General features: G+C 43.1%; 1 protein-coding gene across 1 annotated transcript in view; it reads right to left on the bottom strand.

Moving 5' to 3' along the window:
* MAPRE2 (microtubule associated protein RP/EB family member 2) overlaps positions 1–14,453 on the bottom strand; it is a 65,225-nt gene extending 50,772 nt beyond the window's left edge. The window contains exon 1 of the mRNA XM_026051586.1: positions 14,392–14,453. The gene's annotated coding sequence lies outside the window, so the exon portion shown is untranslated. The remainder of the gene's footprint in view (positions 1–14,391) is intronic.
* Positions 14,454–19,063: the final 4,610 nt, after the last annotated feature.

Genomic DNA, 19,063 nt, shown 5'->3' with positions numbered 1-19,063 from the left:
TTTTTTTTTTCTGGCAACTTGGCCTGGATTCCCCTTCTCTCCCCCTAGCTGAGCGATCCAGCTCCATTTCCACCCTCTATGGCCTCACCAGAGATTTTAGCAAAACAAATGTTAGGCTGTGCTGCATATTCCCAGGTTTCCCCTAGTCTTAGGCTTGCATAGAGAAAGTGCCCTAGAGAATGTCCACGGTGTCCTCTAAAGCCCTGCTGGGTCAAGGGACAAAAAGGGAAAATCCTGCCCATAAGGTGACACCAAAGTGCTGCTCCTGCTGGTCCCATCGCCAAGGCCATTCACACTGCAGCAATCTCTTCCTCCCCTTCATTTCAAAGTGCTGCTCATCCCTCTGCTCCATTTCCATCTGCAAACCTCCAGGTATCCTTGTGTATTTCCCCATGTCTAAATAACAGCTTCCTTCAAAACCTCAATTCAACCCTCCTCAGCTGCAGCTCTGCAACTTCACAGTGGAAAAATCTGCCGCATGACAACAACGGAGCCAAACTCACATGTTTACTTCCTAGAAAACCAAGTGATCCGACTGTTTACAAACTGCCTTCTGTGGGGACAGTTTCTACACAGCTCTGAGTGACCTCAAGGGGGCTCAAATGCAAAAGAGCAGCAACCCATGGGGAGATTTCCCAGCTTCATTCTGATSTGGAGGTGGGACAGGAGGGAAGATCCCAGAAACCAAATCTTTAAAAATCAGTTTTGAAGTGAGTATGAAGCAATTTCTAGGTATTTCTAGGATATTAGCATGTGCCTGTAAGAACATTTTAATGAAATTCCCCAGCTCAGATGCGAGTTTGATCAGAATCACACTTCATACTTTTTCTGCATGAAAGTGATGTTTTTAGTGATCTTTTCTAAGCTTTCAAAGCGTTGAAATGGTGCTTTGCCAAAAGCTTAGTTTACACAATTTTACCCGTAGTATAGACTGCAGGTTCACAGAGAAGCAGAGAGGGGAACACAACCAATAAATAACCACTTAAGCTGAAATTAGTCTGCCAACTCAGCACTGCCCTCTGAACATTGAGAGGAGCTTTTGTTTATTGTTTCCATCAGGTTTTCAAGTCAAAAAGAGAAATTTTGCTCTCAGTTACCATTACCAACTCTGGACACTTGCAGTTGGTATACTTGAAAAATGCTCCATTCATTTAGCAACAGTAAACCCACTGGAGAAAGTTTCCTCTGAGTCTTTTAAAAAAAAAAAAGAAAAAGAAAAAAAGAAAAAAAAAAAAAAGGCCAGTTAAGTGTCTTGGTAACACTCGTGAGCAGGGAGCAGCCAGAAATGCTACATGGTGACAGAATATAAAAATAATCTATAGCAGGTCTTTAGCTGCCAGACATCACCCTACCTGCTCTGCTAGGCAATGAGCAGTAAAACACCCCGCTACCCTAACGTATAAAAACATTTTTATTTCTTCAGCAGTGGCAAAGAACAGAAGCTTCTTTATTGAAATCTCCACTGCTTAAGGCTGCTTAAAACATGTCCTGCCAAAGCTACCGCCCAGAGCAGTGCGGGTGAGGACAGCAGGGCAGCCTCGCTTCAGACCCCTTAGTCTCGAAATCCCACCTTGCCTTTAAAAAAGCTGAACTGGGCTTAGGCAATAGAAATTTGGCTCAGAAAAGCACGAGAAAATGCGTATTTCTTCAGTAGATCTAGCACAGCTTGGGGCAGTCCCGGGTGCCATTTGGCTTCCCTATCCCTGGCAGTCCCTCTGCTTGTATCTGAGTGCTGCCTGGCCAGCCAACACAAATCATTATTTTATGTGCAGCAAGATGCCTTCCCACTTTCTTTGTTCTGGGCAGGGGATTCTTAGGTCTGGATCCAGTGACACAGAACAAGAAACATAAACTTGTCACTATTATTACATGGTCGTGCACAGCTTTATAGCTTTTCTTTGCAGCAGACATACAAACAGAAGTGCACCTTTAAGAATAAAGGTCAAGTCAGAGCGGAGGTGATAAAATCTACCTACAGGCAGCTGGAAGTGTTTTCTACTGAAGTGCTGTACTCACATGTGATAAGTAGCAAAAAGGATGCAGGAGACTAATCAATGTAACAACTACCTCTYGTGCTGTCACTGAGCATCGAGAAGAGTCTGGCTCTGTCTGCTTTGCCCCCCTGCATCAAATATTTATACACRTTGATGAGATCCCCTGAGATGCCCCTCTTCTCCAGGCTGAACAATTCCCTCAGACACTCCTCACAGGACAGCCCTGTCCTTTCATCATCTTTGTGGTCTTTCACTGCACCAGCAGGTCCCATGTCTCTAGTACTGGGCTGCTCAGCACTGAACAGAGCATTCCAGATTTGGCCTCATCAGCTCTAACRGGAAGAGGCACCTCCATCCTGACCTGCTGGCAGGGCTTCTCCTAATGCAGCCGGGATGCGACTGCCCTCCCTCAAGGGCACATCGCTGGTCCATGGCCAGCACAGTGTCCTGCAGGATCACCATGCCCTTTCCTGCAAAGCTGCTCTCCAGCCATCCATCCCCAGCCTGTACTGGAGCACAGGGTCGTTCCTGCCCAGGTACAGGACTTGGCACTTCCTTTTTCTGAACTTCGGGAGGTTCCTGGTGGCCCATTTCTCCAGATTGGCAAGGACCCTCTGAACAGCAGCAAAACCATGTGGTGTCTCAGCCACTTCTTCCAGTTTTGTGTCATCTACCRACTTGTTGAGGGTGTATTTGGTGGCATCATCCACACCATTAAGGAAAACATTAAACAGTATTGGTCCCAGTATAYTGACCCCAAAGGGCACCACAAGCAACTGGTCTCCAGATGGACTTTGCATCACAACCYGCTAGGCCTGCCAGTCTGGCCAGTTTTCAGTCCACCTCACTGACTGCTCTAGCCCAGACTTGTCTCTGAGGCTGTTACTGGAGACAGAGTCGAAAATCAAATTTGACTTTTGACTCATGTGAAAATAAATTAGAAGTATTTTAATGCTGATAAGAAGTGATCATTACACAGCACCTGAAAATAGGAGTGATGGCCACACTGAAACTTCTGCTAATGTAGTTGTCAAAAAATTTCAAAAAGGTTTGTGACATTTACAGGCGACACAGTCAAGGTACAAATACAATCAATGCTTACTGAAATTTTCCATTGCTTGGCTAACATGTTCTTCTTGCAGGGCAAGGGGTAAGGAAAAATGTATTTAACACAGTAAAGGCCAATGAGCATCCTTAGTGTTACAGAACTGCTATCATCACCTCCTAATCAGCACCTCACCTGAGAGCTCTCTTCACCTTCAAATTAGTAAAGGAAACTGAGTATAATACTCGTTGTGCTGCCATTACAATATGTGTCAGCTGCAACTCCAAACTACAGCAAACACCACTTAAGTGTATTAAATTTGGCCAACATACTTTGCTTCTCAGTGGTGTTTCATGAACCCTTCTGTCACGAGTGCAGTTTTTCCACTGGAAAAGCCTAAGTTCAAGCAAATCACTGGCCAATGTAGTCTCTTTTTTTTTCTAATTTAATAGTTGTTTTCACAGTCTAAATTCATGAGAATGAGGATAAACAGATTTATGAAAAAAATGTTTTACATGAGATGAAATAAAATTAAAGTTGTGGGCTATTTTAAGCATTCAATAAGGTGTTTTTATCAGAAACCTATAGAGAAACAATCTCTCCTTCAGGGAGTTAGCCAGCACTGTTTAGATTTGGGGAAAAAAAAAAAAAAAGTAAAACAAGGCAAGAAGGAATTTTGGGAAGAGCTACAGAAGTTACCCTAGGGCCTGGACACACCTTAATTTTTGGAGTAAGTCCCAAAGCATCAAGGTACAAGGACATGTCCTTTTTTTCCCAGTACTAGTAGTTTCAGTAAAGAGAATATGACCATGAGTGTCACTAACAAGGCTGCGTCAAAGTGATTCTTTTTTCTTTCTCACAGAATACACCCTGAAAATAAGTTTTATTAATAAGTAAAACCAGAAGCCKTAGGAGATTCAGCTTTCATGTCATTTAGTGGAAGCACAAATGAGGTATCTGCAGCTGAATATCTATTACCGAGCACTGGCCTGTGCCAAACTAATAAAAGTACATGGTTCTAATCTCTAATAACATATTACAGAGAAATGTCTGTAAAGGAATTAGCAACAGCTGACAGCCTTAGTAAGGGGTAAGACAAGGGAAATCCGTCAGATACGATTCAGTTATGATGTGTTTCAAGCTAACCTGGGTTATGCAGAAGAATTTACCCTTCACATTTCACTGACTTATCATCAGCCTCGCTAATGAGCCCAAAGGAAAGCTCTCATCTAACAAGAGTGATATAAAGTTGCTTGGAGTGAAAATCCCAAACTAGAACTAAAGTTAAAGACTCTGTTTACATAGCTGAGGGTAAAATCTCCCACCTCCATCCTGTTACTTCACTCCACRCCTTAAATATCAGGCTTTGCTGCACTTAAAACTTACCATACCAAACAGAAAATGATAATTTTGTCAGGACAAAGAAACACTGCATGAATTGTATTAAAACAGCTACTTATCACTCCAGACATCCTGTAGATAAAGAATGAGCTTCCCACCCTTGGGGCTTACAGTGTTGCCACTTTAGGCGAAGTCTTRATTATTTGCTTTCCCTGGAGAGTGACAGGGAAAGAGGGAGAGGGGCTGTCCCAGTTACACAATGTGCACAGACCACATCCCTGTGAGGTAATTCAAGTCTATTTTTAAATATATGGACGTATTTATATTTCAGGGGTCACATTTCATATTTTAAGAAGTGCTCGGTGCCTGTTAGGAAGAGTAAAAGAAAAGTTCAGATCTTTGTCAGCTAAGCGTTCCCAAAAACCTAACTATAAGCTGCAAACCCAATCTGACCATTAGTGTGGCAGGGCCACAGCCTGTGGGCGTTTTTCTTCCAAAAGGCAGCACTTACCTTTTACAGATACTGCAGAAATTGGTCAGAAATCAGAGGATTACTTGAGGAGTTAAGCACTATCGACATAAACAGGAATTTTTTTGTTCAACAAAAGCAATATTTCAGAAACCGTTAAGCATGTTTTAAATGGAGTCATATACTGTTTTAGGGTTTTGCTAAATCTGACTGTTTTAAAGGAGAAAAAAATAGCCTTATTTAGAAAGAAGTCCTCTTCAATACACACCAAAGAATACCTAAAACATAGGAAGTTAAATGTCTGAAATCTTTTTTTCTATCTGCTTAGATAACAAAAAGCACTAATGACAGCAGGAGAAACCCAGTGAAGGGTGGTTCCAAACAAGTAATTCTTGCTTCCATTAACTCCAGACAAAACCAAAGCAAAGTTTCATGTATCTGAAGGCATACAAATGAGGCCATCAATAAATACCTGAAGTGACCATGCTGCCTCACTTYGCCTTTAATGCTGCTTGAAAAGAATTGGGACAGGAGACTGACTCATGGCTCATTTATGCACATTTACATGGAGTTGCTTGACAGGGAGCTGTTCTAGATTTACAGTAGCCAGTTCCATTTACAGGGAGGCATTCACTTTGAAACTAGTTTTCTCCATTTGTTGTGTCAGAATTCAAATGTAAATGTTGCATTAAGAATAAAGACTAGATCAAAAGCACTACAAAAATCCAGGTGATCTGGGATAATATCATGAAATCTTAATTAGACAAAATTAGGTGTTCTAGAAAAGAGGGTGTTTGGGATTTTAKACTTTGGCTTTCTTGGGGCTAAAGATAGATGGCTGGAAATGCAAGAAGAAATCCAGAACCCCACAAGAGTGGATGAAACACCTTTATGGCAGACCTGCTTGTGTTCTGCACAGGGAGTAACAGTGATACATATTGCTGGCACTTCAGTTTAATTTCATAAAAGCAGTGCTGAGGACAAATGAGGAGCCTTGCAAGACCATTTATCAAGGAATGGGGTTTCCAACATGAGAATCTGAGAGGGCTATATCCAATGCTCAAGCGATGCTGCACTGGTAGATGATTTTCAACACTGTTACATTATATATCAACTTGTTACGTTGCTCAGCTGAAATCTGGACTTGAAATCACATACTAAGGGTTCAAAAAGAGTGAATAAAGACTTCAGGGACCATTGGTCTCTGTTCATACTGTACGCGAAGCGTTCTGAAGCTGGTAGCCATTTGATTTGCTTGTTAGCCTTGTGATTTCATCCTTCACCCCTGTGCATGGTGCATGCACAAGGATGCAAAGCGTAAAGGCTGTGGGATGGTTACTGGCATAGAGTGCTGCCCTTCACCCCACAGCAGCAGCACTTACAGATCCTGAGCACACGAAGCTTGCCCAGGGCTGGTAACCCATTGCAGGGACCACGGCATTTGTCAACACTTGCCAAACTATCCGAGACATTCGCCAGCACTAAAGAGCATGTGGAAGCAATGCTTCCAGGAGGTGTTCAGTGAAGGCTTCGGATACCTGTTATTATGTCAAAAATGCCTCAACCAGCTAATGGAGAGGCCTGGCCCATTACAAACCAAAACGTGAAGGGGTTACTTTGTCCCAGGAAACTCCTAATGAGGTATCTGCCCTCCCACACCCAGCACAAAGCCAACATAAACATTATACTCAGCTAATGTGCAAGAAACACAGTGTGTTCATGCTCGACTCGGATCAAAAACACACTGCCAAGTCATTCGGAAGCGCATAAATGTTCGGCAGTCGTAGAACCCCAGCCTGAGGGTTCAGTCCCTTCCTACAAGATATCTCACAAAAGCGTTTCCCACGTCGCTCCACGTTGTGGCATGTGTGCTACAAATCCTGCTCGCACTAAGAATGCTCATTTTGTGTCCATCAACCTAAGGAATCAAATCATCAAATGCCCAGAAATTATACACACACAAACTGTTGTGCTTTTTTGGTCTATTCTCCCTCCTCTCCGCCCTGGGACATTCATAGCATTTCCCAAAGCTGATCGCTGGCAGCTTTCCTCATCGTACAAGCACAGAAACAGGGCARGTGTTACGATCGGCTTCCTCCAAACATAATCTCATAAATCCTGGCAATTTTCTYGTTTCACAACACAACTACGTTGCAGCCCAAGCTTTTCTTTCATGGTTTCTCCTCTGATCCAAACAGTCTTTTCAGCTCTGTCCCTTTTTATTTTTCCCTCTCCAAACCAGTCCTGCAGTTAAGCAAATCCTTCCCCTTTTTCTCACCGGCTCCAAGAGGGGTCCTGCCTTTTATTTCAGGATCCCTCCCACTGCAGCGGCCTCCCCACTGTGCTTTCCCCCATTCTTCCCCTGCCTCCCTTTGTCCGGCACAGTCCTTTGTCCGGCYGGGAATTTCCACTTTCCTTGGGCAGCCACCTGCTGGGAACCTTGCTCGGATGGGATTGCATCCCTYGGACACAGCCCCTGGCATACACTGGCCCAGCTCACACAGCATCACTCCTTCACTGAAATCCATTTTGTCTGGGATGAGAGGGATGTGCTACAGCCTGTGCCTGCTATGGACACACATCCACAGGCAAGCAGCTGGAAAAGGGACACCCGGACCCAGGAGCTGCCTCACACCACCCRGAATTCACACTATGGGTGACGCGCGGCCTCTATTAACATGCACGAAACGCCTGAAACCCCCGGGGCACTTGGGCACCTCTGGAAAACCCAGTTGCAAGGATTGGTTTGTGGTCACTGCTTTGCTACTACCGAGGAATCTAGTAGAGCTTCCTCTTTTTTTTTTTTTTTTTTCTCTCCTTTTGACACTAATATGTAGATTAGTTCTAGCAGGAATTTATCTAACCATTTCAGCAGCCTTGCTTTTATTTATTTCATTCTCTTCAGGCTCACTACAGGCCAAAAGTATCTGAGCATCCAAGGCAACGTACTTTTTAAGATCCCATAACTCTTACACGTATTTCTTGCTGATCACTATGTAAGACCTGTAACACACTTGCAAACAATAGTTACTATTTGCAAATAGGAGAGCACAAACTGGCTTGGGAGGAAGCAACTCTTCTTCTAACTCGTCTTTAATTTATACARTCTCATTACAGATCTTACACAAGTTTTAGTTTATTGATGGAAAAAAAATCCTAAAGATAACAGTCAATGTTTTTTAGTTATCTTAGTACTTATTCAAAGGGTTTATTAAGAAATTAATCTTAAAATGAGAAAATATTCGAATGAATATATATTTTTTCCCCACAAATTGCTGCAACTGCAATGTTGCACTATTCTTATTGTAAAGTAATAGCAATGATAACATTTTCAATCTGCATCTGGAAACTTACCCCACCAACAGGTATTTCTAACAGGACTTTTGGAACCTGCCATATTAGACAGGTTCTATTAGACAGACATTAAACATTCATGAATTATTGTAATCCTTTGTTTTTATTATTTATATTGATACTAACACAGAAAGCTTTACAGTGATTCTTAAGCACCTTCTGGAATCCTAAATTTCAAAATTATTTAAAAAAATTCCATTGCCTGGCATTAAAAGTCAAACTTTAAGAAGGGAAAAAAGGTGCTGTTGTCCTGCTTTAGTGAACGCTACATCCATCAAGAGAAACATGTGAACGCTGGGACTAGGGGACAGGAAAATAAGGAAGYTGGAAGGCTTGTGTGCAATGTGCAGCAGTAAATTTCCTTTTATAAAATTACRAATTAATGACTTTTTGTTTTAAAGATACATAGCAATCGACTTTATCAGAAAACAGTGCTATAARCTTGTGGGTTAAATGTGGTTATCAGCTGGAGTACTGCAGTAACTTTTTATTTTTTAATCTAAGTAACAGGAATAGATTAAGGGTAATATAAAGATCACATCTCCCCTCTAAAAGAGGGAAGGAGTGCCATTAAAACTGTACATATCACCATTCTGAAGAGACAAGAGCATATAGAAAGTGCATGCATCTTACTGGAAAGATAAACAGCTGGATTTACTTGCCTCCATTAACCAGTGACCTACTTGTCAAACATAAGCTTTAGATTTTAGGAAGCGATTACATGAAGCCTCTTATATTAGAGAAAAAAGCTCCTAGTTATGAAATCAGATCAAGTCTGAAAATACTTGAATGCAGTTTTGATGTTGTTCTGTCACAGAGACACTAAATGAGAACCGGTTATTCGTTCTAAAAACATACAACATAATGTAGCGATGTTGTCCACAATACTACTGAGAACGTGTTTATCCCATGCAGCCTGGGTCATTAGCAACGAGCCAAATCCAGACCTCATAAGAGGATGAAGCTCCAATGGAATCCACTTCATAAAGCTTAATTTCAGGATACTATCCGTTTCCAGCTATTACCAATGTGTATTTATGGAAAAACAAGGCGGGCAGCCGCTGCCCTAGGTGGTCCCAGTGGCGTCTGCCCAGCCACCCTACCTCATCCCCAGCGCAGATCCGCGCAGGCCTCGGTGGCAACCTCCACCCAGGCTCTTGTGGCCGCTCCGCTTCGCCCGCGCGTAAGCGACTCCCGCCACGCGCCGAGTCTTCCCCGGGCTAAAGGATGAGCCAAGACGCCGAAAACACAGACAATTACAGCATTTGGGGTTGGTGTAAGCCCTGAGTTAATATCCCTGGGGAAGCGTACCAAGGACGACAAATGACCAGGTGTGGAGACACCAAAAACCTCTTTAATTCTGCCACCTTCTACTGTAATGCAACCACAGTGTGCCCGACAACAGCTTGCCCATATTTCACTTAAGGCTGACAGGTCCCTAGGAAGGCAGCACAAGCTATTATTACAAGCCATGTTTTAATGTACAGACATCTTCTGAAACTGCATTTCTCACCACCTCCCATGCAATGTCACATTCACCTGACCTCAGCAGCGTGCAGCCGTGTGCCGTTGTTTTACCATGACTCATTACACGGGGTGATTTTCTGAGAGCCCTGCACCGTGGTGTGACTTAATTATATGAGAACCTCAACAGGCCAGTTATAAARCCTCAGCTTCCCAGCTCCAGGGACTGCACAGCAATACTGGAAAAAGTTGCAGCACCCATGAGGAGGCAGGTAAGGCAGGTGGCTCCACCGTGTTGCTGCACAGGAGCACAAGTGACACCAAGGAGGTGGTAGCAAGGACACAACTGTGGTGCTGCCCTCCACACACCCTCCAGTACAGCTACCACTGCCTTTTCTGTTTCATCCCCAGCCATATTCCTCAGTAGAGCACAACTGCACGAGCCCTGCTTTCAGTTCCCCTCTTCCTCTCAGTCTTTCCCTTCTGCCTTCCTTTCCCCATCTCCCTTCCCTCAGCTTTTGCTTTTCCTCCAACAGAGTAAATCAAGAGCTACTCACCACTTCACTGCAACCACCTTCCCCTTGTTAGAGCAAGCAGCACCCAGTCATGGGCGCAGTCGGTATCACAAATAGACCATGAGCAAGACACCGAAATTACTTGAAATAGATGCTCCTAATTGGCCAACTTTTCTGCTCGGGTCTGTCTGCGGGTTCAGGATGACTGCCCAAATCAGAGCGCCTTCAGCTCACGTTTGCAGGACTATACTTAGAAAATCTAGAAACCACTTCAAAAAATGAAAATGCTATTTTTGCAACATTTGGATGCACTATAAATACTTCATATATTTGACATGTCTGACAAGCTTTTTTTCCCCCCCTCCCCTCAAAGTCCTTAAAGTATTCTTCTCTGCTGGAAGCAAACTTAGATAGTCCTTTAATAAACAATTGCCAGCTTTCAAATGGAGCATCATTGATAGGCACAGTGCAGAAGGCAACAAAAAGAGACTAGAAATAAGGGTATCATTCTTATTTTATTAAATATAGTCAAGGCTTCAACAGTCATGACACACAAAGGAGTAACGTTTTGTGACCTCTGAACACTCAGACTAAGTATAAATTGAAGAAAGGTTTCTGTAACATTTTGAGCACAAAAGGTACTAGTGGCATTACAATAATCTATTTTGTTCATTACAACAGTGTATTTTCCTCATTATAGTAGAAAATGAGGTTTCTGTTTAATAGAAAAACAGCAAATAAACAAAGCCTATGTATTTTTGTAATTGTGATAATATGCCAGGGCTCTTGACAGCTTCTGCATTTGAGGGCATCTCATTATTAACTTTTAACGAAACCACACACTATCTATTTGAAAAGCTAAATTACATTTTTTGATGAAYCAGCTGCTTTACTGAGCTCCTGTGGGATAATTCCTGGTATTGGACACTGAAAAAATAAATATCACCCTAAAGTTCAGAATATTTTCAGACAATACCATAAAAGGATATTCAAGCTATTCAATTACTAAGTTAAGAAGGGAAAGAAGACTGAGTATGAAGCCATAAACAAACATTCCATTTAAGTTAACTTTTGTCTGTTAGGTTCAGAATTTAGGTCTCAAGTTTTCTTACATTGGATCAAAACCAACTATAAGGCTGCCGTGTCCTGTGTGGGACTGACTCCTAAGCACATGTCCTCCCCTGCTTTTTGGGGGACCTTTATGCTGTCTCCACAAAATGGAAAATGCCTTCAAAGCAGTCCACTGAGTCCAGAAATTCAAATATTTTGTTCTTCTTGACTCCTTTCGCTGATAAAGAACAAAATGGTCCTGGTAGAAGTCAAGGCTTCTTTGGTGGAAATTAAGGTGCCAATTTGGGGAAATCAAGCAGTGATGAACAGAGGGGAAACAGCRCCCTTGTAATCCTTAGTTACAAGTTGTATTTTACTCTGCACCAGATAAGGTTCTTGGGCCACGAGGGAGAGAAGAAAAAGTGAGAAAAAATATTCTTCCCAGCTTAAATCACTATATGTGTCCTTTGCATGAATGGCTAGAGAACATTTGTTTCTGTGCAAAGAAGAAAAGAATTATCGTACAGRACATTTTGTTTAGGGTTCCCCAAGCAAATCATTAATTAGTAATTCAAAACACACGTACATATTTTATGTACATGTTTACTTTCACATCTATCTCGGAATCACTGAAATATTAGAGGTAATTTCTGAACTAATGTTCCAGCTGATGCCAGAACTGTTCCCCAATACTAAGGTATATCATAAATGTCTTGGACGTAAAACATCAAGACAAGAAAACATCAAGCCAGTGAAAACCACCTTATCTATATTTTGCACATGGGAGGGAGATCCTAAGAYGAGAGGTGGAAAGTTCTTTGCATGTCCAACACTCGTTCCTGACAGTTGTCTGCATGAAGCTTCAAAATCCCATGGAAAAGTACATCTATGTGTCAGGCTCAAACACATTCAGACACTTACAGAAACGTTTCACTTCCCAAGYGAAGATAGCATACAACAACATAGCACATAGATTTGGCTTTTACCATTGTAATAGCTAAGCTAATGCTCTAGAAATACAAYGAATCTCTGGAAATAAAAGGCTGATAGCTAGATCTTTGACGTATAATAGGCCACACAGACTAAGGGATTTAGAGAGGAAAGGCTACACAGTAAGTAGCAACCCATGGGGAATACACTGGAAAGCTGTCTGTTGCTTCAAGGATAGGGTTACTCATTCCAGGAAATCTGCACATGTCAGATAAGTTTCTACTAGACAGGTAGGATGTATTTTGCTTTTGTAAGTGTCCATTTGGTGGCTGTGTACTATCTTCACACTCAATTTTCTTCAGATTTCCTGTTGTTTCAAGTACATGGGAGACTGCTAGTGTAACCACAGTCAGGAAGCTTGGCTTTAAGCAGGGTCACCTGTTCAGTACAAGATTAGAAAGTGATGGATATTAAATCCACTATAGATCTGCAGTGGATTTTATATAAAAAAAAAATGTAGATCTGCACAAGGAGCTGCCCTGTGGCAGTTCTAGCTGGCACCTTCCTGGGGAAGAGTGTGTCAGCAGGGAAGGACCCTTCTTCCTCTCAGTCTTGGTTTCATTCTTTTTTTCCCCCCCATACGTTTAGTTTTATATAGTCCATGGTTACTCCTGTATCTGTAAAGCACACAAGCTTCTTTCACTTCTAAATTATAGACTATTCTTCACCTGAGCATTTCAAGATGCACTTGAGAACTCCACATCTTCTAATTACTCTGAAATTAACTCTTCTTCTCCAAGCTGAAGAATCTGAACTCTGTAGCTCCTCTTAATGTCCTCCGTCCCACTTCCAGTCTCATCTCCTTAACTGCATCTGTGCCAGTTCACACAAGCAATTCCCATATTTGCCATAGAATAKGGCACAGAGAACATGCCCTGAATAATTTCTCATGTCTATTGTGTGTCTGGAGATTATTTTCTGCAGACATTTTTTTCTAGGGCACTAAATAACTTGAAGCAAATCCCTAGTTTCACTATGAAGTCTTTAAAATGGCTAAGGCAGAAACCTCTTCTCCTTTTAGCTTAAAAACCAAGCATGAAAATGTGCCAGACAAACTGAAATGCCTCCTGCATCCAATATCAGACTTTCAGAACTTTTCAAGCACTGGCAGAAATGTGCTGGTACGTTTCAAAACAAAAGTTTCTCAGCGCACAGCCCCAATATCATTTAACGGGTTATAGGTATTTTTAACCCTAGCTATAATTAAGAACTGCCCCTGCCCATGTGCTCTGTTGCAAGCAGTGCCTCCCGTGCCCGGAGTTAAGGCCGGCACAGCACCCAGCACAGTGCCAGGAGCAAAGCCAACAGCCAAGCACTTCAGCCAGGAGCTTCCCTACCTTTTGGGCAGCACTTGCACTGCCTGTGCGCTGGCACAGATGCAGCAGCAGCCATGCAAGGGGAAGACCACAGCAGCAGCAGCGGGCGCGAAGGCTTCCTAACATTGCCACCTTGTGGGCCTGCGCCTCAGCTTCCCGCTGCTCCCGGCGCCGGACAAGGCCCCGGCTCCGCTGGGATACTCAGCAAAAAATCCACTGCAGGTGGGATGTCACCTAAGCTGTGACCACTGAGACCCCAAACAAGGACACAACCTCACAAATTCTGACATAAATTACTAACCACGTGTGGTAGCGTTTGCTGAGTTATGTCTTCCTCCGTTTAGCATCATGAGGGCAGTGCTAATAACGTACACGAGTGCTAACATCTAATGGAAGAACAAGTGAAAGCAAGAATATAATTTCTCAAAGTCTCTTAAAAGAAGACTAAAAGAAGATTCTAATTTCCTTCTCCCCCTTTTTCACAGAATTTCATAGAAATTTCACAGGATTCTGTGAAAAGAAAGGGAGAAGGAAATTAGATTCAATGTCTGTTCYGAGTTTTCTTTTCTAATTCCGTTTTGCCAGCATACCCCTCTTACTCCAGTCAACAAAACCAAAATACTTCCAAAAAGTCTGTGGCATCTAGTTTAGCTTTCATCATTTCCATTTCATGAATGAATAGCACTTAGTGACTTCAAAGCATTAATTAAACGGTCAGAGTTGTTTCAAAGGAACACCACTTGCTATTGACACCAAGACTATCTAGTTGTCTCCTTAAAGACCTTGTTACAAGTGTTACTTCCTCAGTCACAATCTCTGTAAAAAACATGTACAAATACACAAATGTACTTACTTTGAGCATCCAAACACTTTCCCGGGTTGCTGGTTTGAATTGTTCCTTGCAGCAATCTGGCACTGGAAAGAGAACATGAAAACGTTTAGTTCAACAAACGAACAAGGGCAAGGGAGGAGGAATAAATAAATAAATAAAWSCCACTGAATGGTCTTTGTTTGTATCGGTTGGGCACTGATGCAACAGCCACGTTCCAAAAATGGAACAAAAGCCGAAGCTCGTCTCGTTACAGTACCTTAATTCAGCTCCTCACACAATGCTCCAGTGTCGAGCACATCTGCACAACAATCAGATGTCCCTCTGATAGAGTAGTAAATCTATTAGGTCCCTTATGCAGGGCTACATTCAGACTTTATTCATAATTTCAGGGCACATTACTGYTTCTTCTTCTGGCCATGCTTCTTCYGAGCACAGGCCATCAGTTATGACCACTGCAACATGGAACTGAGGCCTTGCTGCACTTGCCTGAATGGCTTTTCAGAAGGAAAAAAAATCTGCCATTGAGAAACATGAACTGATGGCCAGGAAAAGCTCTATTTTTACTAATGTATCACTAAAAACATGGGAAAATCTTTTAAGTGATACTTACAGGAAGGTGACCACTTACAGCAACTGAATTTAAAGCTCATTCTTTGCTCTGTTGCTAGATGATATTTCTTAGAATTGCTATATTTGCCCTTGTATCCATGTACTCAAGTGCTAGGAGCTGACTATATGACAGAAACTAAAGTGGGAGCAAGCAAATATGGTTTTCAACTTGTGTCACCAGGGATTACATACTGACATGGCTAAGTTTCCTAACTTGCTTTCTTCCCAGTCAGCAAGAAATTTCATTCCTAGCAGGTAAATAATTGTTTACAGTCAGAGCAAGGCCTTGGTTGTTGCTTGCCTTGCACTCCTAGTCAGCTATTTGGGACAGTCCAGAGGGAGGGGAACTGCGAGGGAATCTCCATGAAACAGCCTGAAACAGCATCAAAACCAGGATGCTCCGACAAGCAAGGGCTCAGAGATGCAAAAAGTTCCAGCAGTGAATTTTGATTCAGCGTAAGCCCTACCTTTAGAAGAAGAAAATATAAAGCAAAGTCTCACTACAGCTCATTATCTCATCTGGGAAAGGTAAACAGCCCTTTAAGCACGGCTTGTCTAGAGRAGCTGGGTGAGTCATCCTGGCAGGTGACTTAGGAAGGCTGCTAGCACCCTGGAAGGCTGAAGCTACCTTAAAGCCAAACCAGAATTGCAATTAGCTATTAAATATCTTATTGTTTCTTTTCTTTTTTTTTTTTTTTGATCTCTCCAAGCCTCTTAAGCTCTGTTTTTCAGTATATTATTTCTTCTTTCCTCTTCATTTGTTTAACGTGGAARTAAATTCAGCACGGCTGACAAACCTCAGACATCCTGTTGGCAAAGGAACAGCAAATCCCTCGTGTGTGTTGGCTTTTACTCAAGCAGATCCCTGAACTTATGTTGGGATCTAACATTGCTACTCCAATAACCTATTTATCATCATAAAATGATGAGTAAGACAGGCAATCTCACATTAGAAGGGGGTGACCAGAACTTCTACCAGGCAACAGTAGTGGAGAGATATGGGGATTCCCTTAGAAAGGTGAAAAAACATTTGGCATTTCAGCTCTTCCAGCAATTTCCTCACTATACACTCTGTACAGGGTAATATTGAATTGAAAACAGAGGTAATGATCTTTTTCCCTCAGCTAAGGAGACTGCAATTTGAGAATGATTTGAGTAATATCACAGTATTTATTAATAAAGAGCACATTTTAAAAAAATCTTCACAGCAGAAGTTTCCAATGCTTGGAGACTCATGACCATTTACATGCAGAAGGAACCCAAGAGGTCCATCTCAGCACCAGCCCTGACTTTTGCCTGTACACGGGTATGGACCTGAGCTGTGAGGAGCAGCGTGACGGCCACAGCTGGAGGAGCTGATGAGCACAAGTGTGCTGCCCTGGAGAAGTCCTTCCAGGTGGCCACCAGCTTGGAAAGCCAAGCTGATACCTGGACCTGTCCTTCTGGCTTGAGGTGCAGGAGCAACATCCAGGCAGGGAGTGGTAGGAAATGCCAGTCATTAAGGTGGGGTTTAATTTAGGTGGACAAAGGAATGCAGCAGAAGGTCCTCATTAGAGGATGTGAGGCAGTTAACCACAGGAAGCCARGGCCCTGTTTGCAAGGGTGGAGGGATGAAAGCATGCAGTGAGAAGACACGGAGGAAAGGATGCCATGTGCTTCCACTGTGGGCCAGGCCACAGGCATCACGTCACTGATCTACAAAAACCCTACAAAATGAAACAGGTGAGCAAAGCATCTGGGTTCTACACAACTTAGGCCAGGAATTTGTTTTTTGTTCAGTGTTCCACAGTTAGGCAGAGCTTACAGCACACTGTCACGTGGCTGCAAGTTTCCCTGATGGGGGATCGAGCTGGAGACACAGATCACAACCAACGTTTAAGGGGCCCTTTTATGAACTAAGCTCTTTTAAACAGAATCAAGCAGTTCTCTTCAGCAGCAGACACCTATTCCCACCGCAAACTCATATTCCTGTGCTCAACTCACTCCCGTGATCACGCACAGTCACCCGGCTGCAGCAGCAGTAGGGAGGCTAAGCGCTTTTTGCGGAAGTCCAGGGGGGCTGCACCACCAGGAGGGGGCTTGGAGAGGCCCATCTTTAACCATATGTATATATAATCCTGCAGCCTTTGCTTACACACAGCAGCAACTAAGTTCTCRGCTGCAGCTGAGCTCCACAACTCGCTGAGGACACCAGCACACGCTGGCAGCCTTGAAGGGGTCCAGCAGCTCTTACTACTCCGAGTTTATCAGTCCTTGTGGATCACTAGTCTCCAGAGCTTATCAGTCCTTGGGAGACCTTCACATGCTGCCTCTTAGTGTGTGTTTTCCTCTCTTAGGCCTTGTTTTCTGGCAACTATTGCTACACATACAAACTTCGGTACCTATCAAATGCACACACACAAACTGACACAGGAGAGATTTCTGTGAAAATAACATTTTGTTCCATAGTTGTAACCAGAATAAAAACTGACTGAGGGGTAGAATAAATAAGTCAAACCAAGGAGGATAAGAAAATCAGGGCAAAAGCCAACAGCAATAAAAAAGAAAGACAATAAACCAAAAGCAATCTTCAAAAAACAAGGCACAAGGGCAGCACACTACCATAAAATCATACTGTAAGTGCAGCTGTTAGGATAAAGAGGCAACAAGGACACATTAGGACAGGATCAGAGTAAGGGGATTCAAWTCAAAGGCACTATATACTATTTACTGCATAAATTGACYATGGTTTTTACAAACTTTCTCTGATAGGGCTGATACTGTCCTTGCAGTCGCAGAGCCCTGTGCTCTGCTCCTGTGTCTCAGTGGCTGGATGYTTCCCTCCTTCCTATCCCCAAACACTGGGGATGTGATGCTGTACAACGCAGCTCCTAAAAGCARCTTGTAATGTAAGCTGATAGACACCTATTCAAATATCCTCAACAGTTACAGKGGGAAAAAATGTTTCAAAACCAGCTTATTTTTAGCAACTGAAAGAATTCAAGCAAACCAGCTGTGGCTGCTGTCCAGGCATTTAATGAGTGGAAAATAGCTTGACAAATTAGACAAACTCAGAGTCTAGGCCAGAAAACAACATATATTGCTATTTACATACCCTTGCCTGTTGAACAGATGAACTGAAAGATTAATTCTAAAGCTCCCAGTCTCAAAGGAAAGAAATGCTGGGGTTTGGGGTTTTTTTTGTTTGTTTGTTTTTCCAAATGACCTGTGTATGAATCCAAAAAACTTACGAGCTGGGCAGATATCTCAGCCTACTGGTAAGCAGCAGCCCGGGCCGAGGCTGTCTGAGCGCTCCTGCGTGCTCCTCTGCACTCGTTTGTGGTTTCCTGGCTGCCTGAGTCAGGACTGGACTGAGCTACTCCAATCCAGGCACAAAGCAAATAAACCCACTAACAGAGCTGAGCTTAGTGCCATCTTCAACACCCCCCCAAAAAAAACAAAGAACAAAAAACCAAACCCATGAAAAATGCCCCAGTCTGACTTGGAGCACTCCATGGGGAAGGCAGCAAGGAGCACAGGCAGCAGCGAGGAGCAGCCCRTTGGCACTCAGCAGCCCTCAGACCACGGTCGCCTCTGCCATTTCCAGCCCAGGGCTGCTCCARCACTGCTGCCTCCCCACCACTGCCCTCATTTCCAGACGTAGGTTGGCAAGAAAAACAAAAAAAGTCTGGAGGCTGCTACAAAACGCTGTTCCCTCCTTCTCACTCACAAAGCAGCCTGTCTTTTTTGCTCATTAAGTAAAGAAAACCCAAGCACGTTCTCCTTAGTGCCCAACAGCCTGCAGACCCTTTCCCAGGAAGATGTCTTCTGCTTTGCATTGTTCTCTCTTAGATCTTCTCATGGAGCAGAGCTTCTCATGAAGCTTCTTCATGAGCTTTTCTCAATTCTGCTGCCCTCTCCCCTTCCTCCTCAATATTTTATAAATGAGAGTTTCCAAGACACAAGTGCCTTTGAACACTGGGCTCAAAGCTACAGCCAACAGCACTGGTGACACCTGGGTCTTGGCAGCCCTGCTCCCACTGCCAGCGACCTTATCCGCCGTGCCAACTAGGACCTGGGTAAGGGTGTAACAGCGCTCAGGCCA

Source organism: Nothoprocta perdicaria, unplaced genomic scaffold (assembly GCF_003342845.1).
Source record: "Nothoprocta perdicaria isolate Ctin4 unplaced genomic scaffold, notPer1 scaffold_77, whole genome shotgun sequence".
Taxonomy (NCBI): Eukaryota; Metazoa; Chordata; class Aves; order Tinamiformes; family Tinamidae; genus Nothoprocta; species Nothoprocta perdicaria.
Note: the sequence above shows the minus strand (reverse complement) of the source record. Positions and strands in the feature narration are given on the sequence as shown.